The sequence below is a fragment of the Rattus norvegicus genome, chromosome 2 (assembly GCF_021556685.1).
Source record: "Rattus norvegicus strain SHRSP/BbbUtx chromosome 2, alternate assembly SHRSP_T2T, whole genome shotgun sequence".
Taxonomy (NCBI): Eukaryota; Metazoa; Chordata; class Mammalia; order Rodentia; family Muridae; genus Rattus; species Rattus norvegicus.
Genome location: NC_141535.1, coordinates 88,806,816 through 88,821,161, shown reverse-complemented (window position 1 = coordinate 88,821,161; position 14,346 = coordinate 88,806,816). Strand labels below are relative to the sequence as shown.

At 34.5% G+C, this 14,346-nt stretch overlaps 1 protein-coding gene across 9 annotated transcripts in view; it reads left to right on the top strand.

Annotated features, from left to right (window-relative positions):
• Window positions 1-14,346, top strand: part of Ralyl (RALY RNA binding protein-like) — a 787,740-nt gene that overhangs the window by 658,624 nt on the left and 114,770 nt on the right.

Below are 14,346 nucleotides of genomic sequence, written 5' to 3'. Positions count from 1 at the left end.
GAACAAGCTGGTTCTCAATGCTCTTCCATTCATCAAAAGCTTTTCAGTGAGTCTTTCACCTCTTGAAAATCAAAATGATTGTTAGGGAAGGTGAAAAATTGGAATAGATGGATATATTGGAGATTTTTTATGTAAAATGAAAGATCAAGTTGGTCTGATAATAAAAAAAAAATCACTGCCGAGTACTGATGTCCTGCTTTGATCATCAGCCCCATTGTTAAAAATCTCCTACCACAAAGCAGTCTTACTGAAATGCATGCATGTCTGCCCTCCAGTCAAGAGTACAGAAATAGGTTTGCTTCATGTCTCACTTAATAATATTCCTTTGCAGCCTTTTCACTTCTCATTATTCTTATATGGATCCATCTTTCTATTGTACACCTTTAAGAGATCCAAAGTATTCTTTGTTTTAAGATTATCAAGACTTTAGTGCTCAATATTTCTGCAAGGAGACTAAATTCCCCATAATATGCATACTGTAAAACCCAGCAAATGCTCGAGGTGAGAACATTAGCATGATGTGAACTCTGCCTTTCAGTTTTCTTCATGGGTCTCAAAGTTAAATGTTTCTGCTGTTGAATATTCTTACTTATAAATAATTATCTCAATTTCTCCATAAGATAATTATTTTACATAATATTGTACTAAAGTGTACGTATATCTCTCCTTTGATACATTATAACAGGATTTCATAAACAAGGTGCTTGCAAACTCAAGAGACACCAGAAAGTTTATAAAAACCATGTTCAGATTTATTTATTTAATTAATGCATAGTCACAAAGTTAAAAAGCAAGTCTAGAGTTGATAAATTGGTTGACACATGAGTATGCAATACTGAATTTGCCCCACATATATTTCATTTGCTCTTAATAAAATCCAGGTAAATTATATTAACTAAAAAGATTCTAAATATTGCATATTTTGTCTATCATTTGTTAATATATAAAAAATTGTCAATATGTGTTCACAAAAGTTATCTTGACTCTCTTATTCTCTGCTAGTTCCTGCTAGCTGCATTCATTTAGACAATTTCTTAAACTTTCATGCATCAGGTTCCAATATGCAAACTGGAGATTATTCAAGATATTTGAATTAAACAGGTAATACTATTCGTGGCACATGGGAAAGGTTCACAAATGTCAGCTTTTCTTAAAAGTTCTCTTAAAAAAAATTAGGTATCATTACAATAGTTCAGTTAGTAACATTATATATGTGTGTGTTTGTGTGTTTGATATATATGATATATATTTGTAATAGTTGTTTGATTCACCTGTACAAACCCAAAGCCATAAAAGAAATGTATGTGCATATATATACTCACATAATATGCATAAATAATATAAATTCATAATTAATATCTCTTGATATCATTTTTAAATAAAACAACATTATTACTCATTTCTCTTTCTTTACAAGGTTAAATGACTGATATTTAATCATCTTTGGAATATTAAATTTTAGAAAACTTAATTAAACTTGGCTTTCAAATACTTCATTTTATAAGACATTAAGTAAATAGTGATCATAGGAAAGAAACTTAGAGAAGACAAGAATGAAGTTTGTTTTTAGAGCAGTAAGAACAAAGTAATTGTCCCCAGTCTAAGACAAAATTTTCTTAAACACAGTCTTGACCTTATACACATTCCCACTCTCTTCTAATTTAACATGAATATGTAAGGGAAAGGTCTGTCTTGGTATGTGAAGGTTGAGGTTCACAGAATAGGGAGACAATGGTCTTTCAAGAAAATCAATGAATTTCCCTCAGGTACAAGCACCGTTATTGTTGGCACTTGTAGATCCTTAGCCTCTTTAAAGTGCATGCATTAGAGGAAGAAAATTGTCCTTTTGAAATATTTTCTAATACTTTCCAGTACAAAGTGGACATTTCTAAAAGAGTTCAAATATGAGACAGTGTATTAAGCTTCCAACTAATGAGTTTTTCCATGAGTATCTTTATTTTGAGGATTATCATTAGATGAGGAAAATTCTCTATCCTTATTTCACTGTTTGAGAATAATTTCTAAAGCTATGAGCAATTTAAAAGTTATAGACACACACACACACACACACACACACACACACACACACACACACACATATATATATATATATATATATATATATATATATATATATATATATATATATATATATATACATCAGTAAAAACTATAGTAGCATTGCTCAGGTTTAGTTGGGAAACTTACAAGAATACATCAAAGATAAAAATACCCAATTTGTATCCCTTTTATATCATAGGCTGTATGAGTGAGGTACTCAATGTCAATTATACCTGGACCTCTGAGTCCAGTAGGATGTATGAGAGCTGTTTTACTATGTCTAAAAAGAAGAGCCAAATGACAAGGAAATGGGAGAATTCACTCCACAGTCAAAACTAGAAGCTAGTAGCTAGGTTTCATTAAATGATGCTCCTTGCAAATAGTCTTGCATTAAAAGAACCCAGGTAAACCTTGAAATTCTTACTGAGTACAAGAATTGTCATATTATTCCAAGTCTTACAGGCAGCCATAGATTATAGGTATTATACATCATGATAATAATAAATAATGAATAATAAATACTAATAATACTAATAATAAATACCACTAATGTTATAAATAACATTAAATACAAAATAAATACTAAAAATAAATAATAAATAATAAACTGCATAATACTAGTGCTACATGAGTTCAAACTCTGTGAACTGTTTTTCTTGATCTGTGTACAGTCTTGACATTTCTTGATGGGTCACTTGGAAAACCAGTGAAACTCTTCTGTAAATCTGTGTTTCATACTATGGTAATCTATAACTCATATGATTATGACCAATAAGATCTACCACACATGCTCAGAACAAAATTTGACACATAGTAAACAGGAAATAAATACCAGTTTCTTTTTAATATTTTATAAAATTATAAATTATCAATGAAGAGTTAAGTTTTACTGAATCATAGAAACTCTAAGTGAGAAAATTCAAGTGTCTTAATATAACAGAAGGGCAGAGATGAGGGTAAATTATGGGAAGAGAAGTTCAACCAAGAATAAAATCAGCATGGAGTTTTTCACTGACTGTTCATAGTGTGGATAAGGTCTCTGAGGGTTGATTGAAGGAAAACCCAACCAATAGCATAATGAGATGAAGACAATTCCAGAACAAATATATTGGATTTATGTATAGTATGGAGTGTCATATTAAACCCTTTATAATAGAAACATGGACAGTAGAAAACAATGCTGATTTCAGGTTTTAACCAAGGCTCAGCATAATGTACAATAGACTTATACAAATGTCTGCTAATCATTTTATAATTGATTAGTTTACCAATTTTGAATTTAAAACTTTAAACTATTGACTAGAGTAGTAGGAAAAATTTTTCAAGACACAAATTGAAGCTACACTCATGTGTAAGATCAGATAGCATTGTGTTAAGAATGGCATTCCTGGAGAAAATGTCGTATAGGTAGCAACAAAAAGAAGTTGTTGTGCCAAACCCAGCATATATGAGCAAGGTTGACAGGTCCACAAAAAGACAGATGAAGCCAAAGGTGAATGGAAATTATACCCAAAGAGTGAACAGTTCATCCAATAGGTGATTGGACTCATCGTACTCTGCACAATCACAGGCTTGCCTTCTTGGTTTAGCCAAAGTTGGTTGTCATAGGACCACTTAGAGCTAACTCCCGTACTTTAGACATGACTTGAAAATATGTATGATAAAAGCAAATGATGTAACAATGATGGAATTGTTTTCCTTGAGAACATCATAATAAGTAAGTATCAAAATAGCAATATCTTCCGTTCTTGGTTGGCCTGTATCAGGCCATGGTAACAGTCTGAGCTATGATCCAGCTGCACAACAGATACTCAGAGAAGGTTATTAAGATATGGTCCATAAGCTTTAAACATGACCATCTTGAATCACTGCTGGGCAACTCAATGCTTATCTTTTTATAGTGTGGTTTTACTTTTCTATACATCTCCAAGGAAAACAGAATAAGAGATAAAGCCAATTTCCTCTCCTTTAAAAAGTCCATTTTTGTTGTTTTATAGACTCAAACAACACCACCACAGAATTAATGATTTCTTTAGCAACTTTCCTGGCTTTGTTCCTTCCCAGGCCCTGCAGGCTACTTCTCTAGAGAGTACACAACGTTTCTGCAGTGTTATTTGTGTCATCTAATGCAGTTGTGCTTTCAGGCCTGATGCTCCAACTGTAATTTTAATTTATCAACCTGCCACTCAGTGAAATGCTGTAGAAACATTTGAAAGCTTAAACCCATCATTTATTTCTGCACCTGTCAATGACACTCTTCTGTACTTGTCAAAATCATTTAAACTGCACCATGATGGCATATAAAATATTACCAATAAATTGGGTAATCAATCATGTGTGCATATTGTGACAGAAGTGTCTTGAAAACATGGGCCCCAGGACCCATTTTTAAGTTACAGGAACTCATTATTCTTCAGTAATAAAACACAGTAGAGTCATCTTAAAGAATCTTTCAGTCTTTACAAATAAAAAATATTGTAGGATACAGAGAAGCTGATTGTGAGTGAAATGGCTTTTATTTCTTTGGTGAAATATTCTCCTCAGGGAAAATGAAATAATTGCAGATTACAGCAGAAAAGAAAATAGTTACATGCAGAGAGGAAAATGTATGGGATCATTAAACAGATTTATTTAAGTTCTTTCTGTATAGGAAGCAGCAATATACTACTTTATAACTGATGATATTTCAAAACAGTATTACCAACATTTTCACTGCTGTCTAATTTGTTCAAATAATAAAGTGTCACATTAACCCAAAAGTCATAATCTATTCTTTTCACTTTGAGAATCTGTATTGGTATGTATCATAGGAAACTTCTCCCTCATAAAAAATGAGATGAGATTGCTATTTATCTGAGAGCGGGGGGGAGAGAATCTATTCAATGACTAAGTCTACTGAAACCATCGAATCAACAAGTGTATTACATACTATGTGTCTGCCTATGATAAAAGATTGTTAAAATTGTAAACTTAAATAACATGATCTGTCTTACCTTCTGAACTCTGGTTGGTAGCAATCCTTACCAGCAATCCAATAACTTTTAAAGGGTACAACTTATGGAAAATCTTTTAAAGTTCAGAGGCCTGAGGTTATATTGTACCCTATAATTATAAATAAATCCACAATTTATTGAAGTGAAATTCTCTTACATAAGAAAACTGGGAGCATATTTAAAATGCATAAGATATTACTCTTGAGAAGAATCATTAAGTAGACTTATGAAATCAAGTTTAAGACAATCAAAGCTTTAAGCTATAGATGAATTTATAAACATTGTTTGGCTATCGGGTTGTGATTTGGTTTAGTTCTGGGCTGCTTTACTTTTTGTTTATTCCATGTACAATAAATGGAACTGATAGTCTAGCAATGGTCTTCCTATGAGCTTATCCACCAAAGCCTAACCATGAGCTTTTTAAAGTCGGCCATACTGGAAAAGGTAGTCTTACTAATGACACAAATACTGTATATAAATAAATATATTTTATATCATATGTAGAAACAATACATGAAGAAATTGGGCCCTAGAAAAATAAAATCTTATTTTCACACACTTTTTGAAAAAGCATTCATCCACCAGGAGAAAAATATAGGATTTTACTCATTTATCTACCTTCAACTCAGATTACAGGAGAGAAAACTAGTAAATCTCATTTGAAAAGATAATCTTCCTCTTTGTGAACAACATAGAAAACACATATATCCATAAATATCCAGCTGAATCTTTGCTGATTACACAAATTCTTTCTCAGCCACTTAAGCAGCAACACTCAGTGAATAGGACACCAAGGCCAGTTGTCCTTTAATCCTGGTAGCCAGTGAATGCTGGTTCGTAGGTACATGAAGTGTCTGCCCTCGTCCTTGCTGCTAACACTGAGCTGCTAAAACGAGATGGTATTTTTGAAGGCACAGATCTGCAGCTGGAGGACATGGGGCCTATCCTGGGGCTTCTGTAAAGGAGCAGGTAACTTCGAGATCTCTACACAGTCTTCTCATCCACATGTTCATTGAAACATCATAAATGTCTATGTGGTCCTGTTAATAATTCAGGAAGTCTCTTACATATTGGAAGGTATTGACTGTTCTTTGAGGCATTACGAGTCACACCTTATCTTCACTTTAAAGTTTTCTTGTAAAAAATGTTAAAGTCTCATTTATAAATGATATTTTTGTTCCCTTCACAAAAAAAAAATGACTGATCTTTATTTCATCAATCTCAAGACATGACCTTCTCAGAACTGTTAATGACATTTTCAAAGTGCAGACATACCATTCGATTAAATAAAAATTTCTGCTGAATTCTCCAGAACAAATTAGCCAACCTGAAATAATCAAGGGCTGCCAAATATTAGCCAAAGCCAGAGATCACTTGTGCCTCAAGGACGCACACATGCAGAGGGGTTCTCCAGAACATTCATGTACTGTACTTTGTCAGGTTCTCACTAAGGTAGATATTCAAAGAGGTCACACATTCATAGAAACCTGCTTTCTGGGAGTGTGTGTGAAATTATGATTAGATCTCATTCAAAACATATCATTAGAAGCTGCAGGCCATATTCTACTCTGAAATTAATAGTATACCTTAGTTAATGCACATGTGGCCAACTCTTGACTACAGCTTTCCCTCAGCATCAATGAGCGAATATTAAAGATGAAGCATCTGATAATACATTTCTTCCATATCCTGATTAAATTATCATACCATGCATGCTGAAGTATTCCAATGAAGTGTGATATAGCGCACTTAGATATTAAAGATCTTGAATGGCCTTTTAAATGTGAGCCATTCTAAAAAAGCAATTTAAAGGAAACCCATAAATCTTGAGCCTGCATTGTCCATATCAGTCTCTGGAGGTCTGAACCAGGCTCAGTACTCTAGCAGCTAAAGGAAGGCTGCCAAGACACAGATAAGGGAGTGTTTCATAATAGAAAGTAACTGTCCCCTTTTCTGTTTCTTAAGCTGTCATCGTGGGCTTTAAAGCTTGAAAGAAAAGATGTGATAGTCTTGCTAGCCTTTCTGCAAGGAATAGCTATCCAATTTCACTAAGAACATCAAATTATTGTTTGATGGGCACATTGTTTGAAAATGTTATGGGGTGACCATATAGACTGCTGACACCATCTAGGAGAAGGAATTGTTTCCTGTTAAACAAAAGCTCTTATTGCAGTAGAATGTAGTGGGGAATGTAGACATTTTTGTTATAATAATATAATAGAATAATATTAGAAGAATGATATTAAAATATCTTTAGATAAGTATCTGCTATCTTTTTTCTGTAGTTTGGATCATAGTATTTTTGAAAGAAGTCAAAAATTATTAAACACAGAAATCTAAAAAGCACAAACCAGAGTGTGAAAATAAAAGTGATTATTCTGATGCTATTTCATTCTTGTGTATGTGCATGTATGCAAATATATTCTATGTGTGGGTATATATTTTCACATAAGTATGTTTTGGCACACATGTGTGGGTGTCCTGGGCACATGAGCATGTACACATGTAAAAGTTGAAATGAATTTCTGTAACTCTTAGCGAACTGAGGCACTGAGAAACAAGGAAACAAAAGCTGTTAAGAATTAGAAGCTATAGGAAATCTTTACTATGCTCGCCTATAACATGCTGGAACAGTTAATAAAGGATGCACCGGCACACTGTGGCTGCGCATCCCCTGTGTCCTGATTAATGTGCCCCTCCCTTAGACCTCCAATTCACTAGACGTTGACAGTCTCAAGCTAGTGTTATAGGAAGGCTGCCTATAACAAGAATTTATGGCATTTCGATGATACATTTTGGAAAATCTGAATTCTGCCACAATAAGCACTTCATTACATTCTAATTGAAAGTCTTTGACAGGATCTTGATCTTAATTCCAGAATATCCGTGTGGTTGTACGCAAATAACGTTTATCAAAGATAAAATCTCTTGAAATGATATTGATCAAAAACCTGCAGTTTAGCAGAAATCAGATAGTTTTTAAGTAAAAACAAGCAAACAAACAAAAAGCCAGAACATGTCTAAAGGAGGGAGTAGCCAGAGCAGTGAGAGTTTCATGATACATACAACCCTCTTTGTACAGAACTTGGGTTTTTGTGTTACATAATAGATGTGTTAAGATTATTTGCCGAGCATGAGTCTTATGTTTCGTTTTTGTAACAACGGACTTTCTCATGTATGCTCTGTTAACATATAGTTCAACACAGATCATTTATTACACGTCTCATTAGCATCTTGACTCTTTACCCAAAGATACGTATTCTCTTATTATAATGAGCCACAACTCACCTGGAGACACCATGTGAAGCCTGTGCTGGTAGCCCAGAGATCTTTCTCCATAAAGTAAGTGCTGAAAGAGACCTAATAAAGACTTGTGAAAATGTATTGGGTCAGAAGTTAGGCAATATTCACTGTTCCCAAGTCAGACAATAACACCAATTTAAAGGTCAAAAGGAAGCTCACAAGATATACTGATTTAAAAAAAACATGGCTGAAATATGACTATATGAAGTAATCTGGGAAATGCTGACTGTATTCCAATTTGTTTACACCTGTTATTCCCTTCTGCCTAACCTCTTGTTTCCCTGACTCCTTTCTACCCACTTTGCGCACATGCACAACCATAAGCACTAGTATACCCAACCAACATTTTATTGTCTTACTTTAAAACATGACCAACAAGCAAAAAAAAAAAAAAAAAAAAAACCCATCCAATACTGAGGATCCTTCTAAACACAGAAGAAATAGCTGCAGAGAAAGTCAAAACTCTGTATAAGTAGATGACATAATGGGATTATAAAAACAACAATGAAAAAATATTTAAAATAAAAACTAAAATTAGTAACCCTAGAAATGGGAAAATATATCACATCCACATTTTAGAAACATTACTAAAATAATACAAATAGAGAAAATGGAAAATCTTTCTTAGAATTCAAACTTTAAAAAAAGCATTTAAATTTAATAAAAGTTTATTTATGTTTCTGGAAAAGAAACTGAAAACACTGAACTTCTTTGCTAAGTGTAGTCACACTGAAATGTAATACTCCAACTTACCATCATATTTCAATGTTACGTCTTGGTTTATCATGTAAATAAGAAAGATACAATGCTTTAAGTATATATTCTGTTTTCCGAAAACCTAACTAGCAACTTTGACACATGTTCCCAGGGAAAGCTGAGACTTGTCTGCAAGCATCTGTGTTCAAAATCCTTTCTTGAGCTTCTCAGCATAGAGCCTGGCTTGTGCACATCTGCCCTTGAAGAAATACATTGTTGGTTCACTCACTGAATTCAGGACTAACACAACTCATGTCTGAACTTAGCTCATCTGATGCAAGTCTTTTCTTCCCTAGCTCAACCACCTAGCTCTGAAAGAAAGACCCGCATAGCACTGTCCTTCATAAATAATAAACAAATAAATACCATAATACAAGGGCACAAAAGTTTAAACAAACAACTGTGATATGTGAATTCAATTACAAAGAATGTGTTTATACACTGGGATACCTAAAGCAGGACTACTGGTATCAGATAAGTCAAAAGTTTTGAGTATTTTCCACATGTGTGTGATAGTTAAGAAAGCTATGCCAGAATTAAATTGGTCAATATAAATAATTTTACAATTTACAGGACAGAATCCAAAAATAGTGAGGATACATTTATTTTCAGAACCCTAATGATACACAGCCATTTTCTGGGAATTCTTTAAAGGCTTTTTTACAAAAATCACTGAACTAACCAAACAAAAGCAGCATAGAGACTGCCCTACATAGGAATCCAGCCCATATACAGCAACCAAAACTAGACAATATTGCTGATGCCAAGAAGTTCATGCTGACGGGAGCCTGATATAGCGGTCTCCTGTGAGGCTCTGCGAGAGCCTGACAAATACAGAGACGAATGCTAGAAGCAAACCATTGAACTGAGAATGGGGTCAACATTGAAGGAGTTAGAGAAAGGATTGAAGGAGCTAAAGAGGTTTGCAACCCCATAAGAACAACAATACCAACCAACCAGAGTTCCCAAGGACTAAACCACCATCCAAAGTGTGCACATGGTCAGACCTATGGCTCCAGTTGCATATGTAGCAGAGGATAGCCTTGTTGGGCACCATTGGAAGAAGCCCTTGGTCCTGCCAATGCTGAACCTTCCAGTGTAGGGGAATGTCAGGGTGGAGAGGTGGGAATGAGTGGATGGATGGGTGGGGGAACACCCTCATAGAAGAAGGGGGAAGGAGGATGGGACAGGGGGTGTCTGCACAGGAAACAAGAAAAGCAGATAACATTTGAAATGTAAATAAAAAATATCCAAGGAAAGAAAGGAAAAAAAGTGGATGCAAGTACATGGAGAAAGAAGACAGGTAGGTGGTTTTGTAACAGACCCAAAGGGGCCTGCCTAGGACTTAGCAGGGTTATGCAAACCCACAAATTTCAGTATCAAGTAAACAATTGTAACATAAAAAATGTAATCCTTCCACAGCTGAAAATTGCATTGATAATAAGATAAATTCTAAAGGTTGACGGTGAAAATATAAAAGAATTACCAATTAAAAAACATGAAAGCCTATAAATAACTCCTTATTATTTAGTAAACTAAAAATATGAAATTCTGTGTCCTCAGTGAGATTTCATCCTCCTGAATGAGATTTAATTCTAGAACCAAATAATATTACAAAGAGGGTCTGTTCCTGTAGTGTAATAATTCTCCAGTAAAGTACCTACAAGAACTAGTAGGTCATAATGAAGCTTCAGAACCCAAACAATGTTCATTGTTACCAGTTAACAGAAGGTTTGAGGTTGCAGGCAGAGAACATAGCCAGTAATAATAAGAAGGTATTTAGTGAAAACTTGACACAGTTTCCTTGAGCAAAACGAAGAAGTTTTAATGACAAAAAAGACACAAGAAGAAAGAGAATTGACTACATACCTTTGGGTATTTCTGAAGAGAACATTTTCAGACACAGACCATTAGTTAAAGGTAGTATATACTTAAATGTTTTTTAATAAATGTAAAGAGTAATGCATTCTTGCTATACCAAAAAGAGACTAATTTTAAGACCAAAAATAAGAAGAAAGCCTCTGTAGTCCTTGCATACAGAAGGTCTGAGGCCAGCTGGGATTGCATAAGGGGACCCTGAACCAAAAATATTAAATAGAAATGTTAAAAAAGCAAACTTGGTTTTCTTAGGCATGTGGAAGCAGTAATAGATCATTCTCAAGAGAAACATATAGCACAAGAATTCTATATTAAGAAATGTATTTTCTTATTGTAAGGTAAGAGTAAATAATCAAGACAAAATATGATCTATCATCTACCGGAGAATGGACTCAGAGCCAGAAATTCAGTCTCCTTCAAGGATAGGGTTTTCAAAGTTCCTAAAAGGTCAATGTCTCCCAAATTTAAATCTCAGTTTGACAAAGAGCAGAATGATTGATTGGCACATAACTATTGTCTAAACATGTGCTGATCACAGTTTGAACTCGTTGAGTCAGTCCATTAACATGACTCTACTGGAAGGATAAAAGGTCACATGGCCTTTGTTTGACAATGACAGGCATTTATTTCAGAAGGGTAAGAAAGAAGATGGCCATCTTGAAGTCTGGCACATTTATTATTACTCATGGACCCTCTCCCTTTGTCTGCCTACCAGGCAATCTTTCTAACTCATAACTCTTAGGGTTATTAGTGGTAGGCTAGGAACCGCAACTGTAAACTATATTCATAAAAAAACCACTCACAAAGTGCAAATCAGTTCAACGTACATCAATATGCTCACGTATAACTGTGTCTGTGCACACTTGTGATTTCGAGGCAGTGTCTTGCTTTTTACTGTGTACACCACACTAGTAGGCTTGGAAGCTTCTGTAATTCTCCCATTTTCAACTCTGATCTTTCACTTAGAACACTGGAGTTACACTCACAAGCTAATACATTTGGTTTACAAGGGTTCTGGGTTACAAAGTTTAGGTCTTCTCACTGGCGTGTCAAGTGGTTTACCCACTGAACCATTCTCCTAGCCTCCAGATCCCACCTACATTCATAAACAGTACAGGGAAAATAATGGCAGTAGTATGTGTTCAATACAATGTAAGGCTATAATTAACCTGAGAGAAAGGATAATCTAGGAATCTGGAAAAATGAATGACTCAACAACATAAGTACATATGCATAGTAAAATGTTCACCTTTACTTAAGGTTTACTTCAAACCTTCAAGATAATTTTAATAATTCTATTAGTGAATTTTAAGTTAATTATTTTACTAGTTCAAGTGGAAATAGTACTTCTCACCTGTTTTTGGCTCACAGGCTACTGATTTTGAGCAGTGCTACATCTTAACACTACTGTAGTTTTAATCTATTACAAGACATATCACTTACATTTTATCAACTGTCTGCAGCATCTACTGATATAACCACAGTTTTCCCTTTTCTGTTTCTCTCTGTGCCTGATCGTGTTGATATATTTTCAGACTTGACCCTGACATTAATTTCCTTTCTCTGGCTTACTTTGGGTTATTAGATTCTTTTTTTCCTATGAATGTTAGGGCTGAGTTCTTAGTTTTCATTTTCTTTCTTTAAAGATAAGAGCATCAGACTCTATCGATTTTTGTCAAGTTTTTAGCATTCTACAGGCTCGTTTAATTATTCTTAGAGTGTGAATGTTCATTCCATCTATTCTCACATCCTTCTCATGGACTCTGAGAATGCAAGTGCTTAGTGCTGGAAGAAGATTCGGAGCCTCTCTAACAGCCAGCCTGTTTGTAAACACTTCTGTGTTATATTTTTTGTTGTTGCTATTGGGTTTTTGTTGTTGTTTTTCCCATCTTTATTAAATTGGGTACTTCTTATTTACATTTCAAATGTTATTCCCTTTCCCGGTTTCCATGCCAACATCCCCCTAACCCCTCCCCTCCCATTCTATATGGGTTTTCCCTTCTCAATCCTCTCCCCTTTACCGCCCTACCCCCAAGAATCCCGTTCACTGGGGGTCCAGCCTTGGCAGGACCAAGGGCTTCCCCTTCCACCGCTACTCTTACTAGGCTATTCATTGCTACCTATGCAGTTGGAGCCCAGGGTCAGTCCATGTATAGTCTTTGGGTAGTGGCTCAGTCCCTGGAGGCTCTGGTTGGTTGGCATTGTTGTTCATATGAGGTCTCAAGCCCCTTCAGCTCTTTCAGTCCTTTCTGTGATTCCTTCAATGGGAGTCCCGTTCTCAGTTCCATGGTTTGTTGCTGGCATTCGCCTATGTATTTGCCCTATTCTGGCTGTGTAATTTAATCTTATGAAAATTATGAGAACGTACCCTTCAAGATATCCCAGAACTGTACAGTGTATCAACTCTCAACTTTGCAAAATCCCCATACTTTTAGGCTTCTCTTGGTGCACCCATGTCTGTGTGCTGTGTTGGGTCACACAGGGTTCTGTCAGGATACTTCTGTCAGGTTATTTGAAACACATTTCTTTTGCTATATTTATCAGTAACATTATTCCTCATAATTGCTACCTTCTAATAGCTTTACTTGAACCCACAGTAAAGAGCACTCATTGCTTTTCCACTTGACAGCATTTGAAATATTTAAATAGCCTCCATCCTTTTCAAAGTCTATCTTCTCTAGAATAAACAACCTTATTTAACTATCACTTTCACATAGGGTCATGGTTGGGAGATACTGTATTATTCTAATTTCCCTTAACTGTTTGTATTCCAACTGTTAAAAACTTTCTAGAACTACATTCGCATATATTAAACTTCATGTTCCCAGTAATATATCAAACATTCAAGTGTAGTAGAATCTTTACTTAGAAAAAGTACTATACCTCCCAACTAAACAATCAATACATTTTGAAGTTCTGTATTTCATGCATGGCTTGCAGTAAGATTATAACTAACAAATAAAATTAAGACCTCAGTAATTTAGTATCACTACATTATAGTCAACCAAAGTATGATTATTCTTTGAATGTTAATTGATCCCATTAAACCCTACTTATCTCATTTAAAGAAAAATCACAATATTAGCACCAGAATCACAGGACTTGTAAAACACAGATATATATATATATTGTTAATGTTATTGTTAAGTTTAATAGCATATATTTTACATCATTACTATGTATAATTTTTCAAGCTAGTATTCATAATATCATAATATTAAACTAGACAATCAATATTTTTATCCTTGAAAAAAATCTTTGAAAATCAAATGATAGTAATCAAATATTAATGGTATAAACTCTGTAATATATTTACTTATAAAATGATGATGTATATTATAACATAATACAGAAA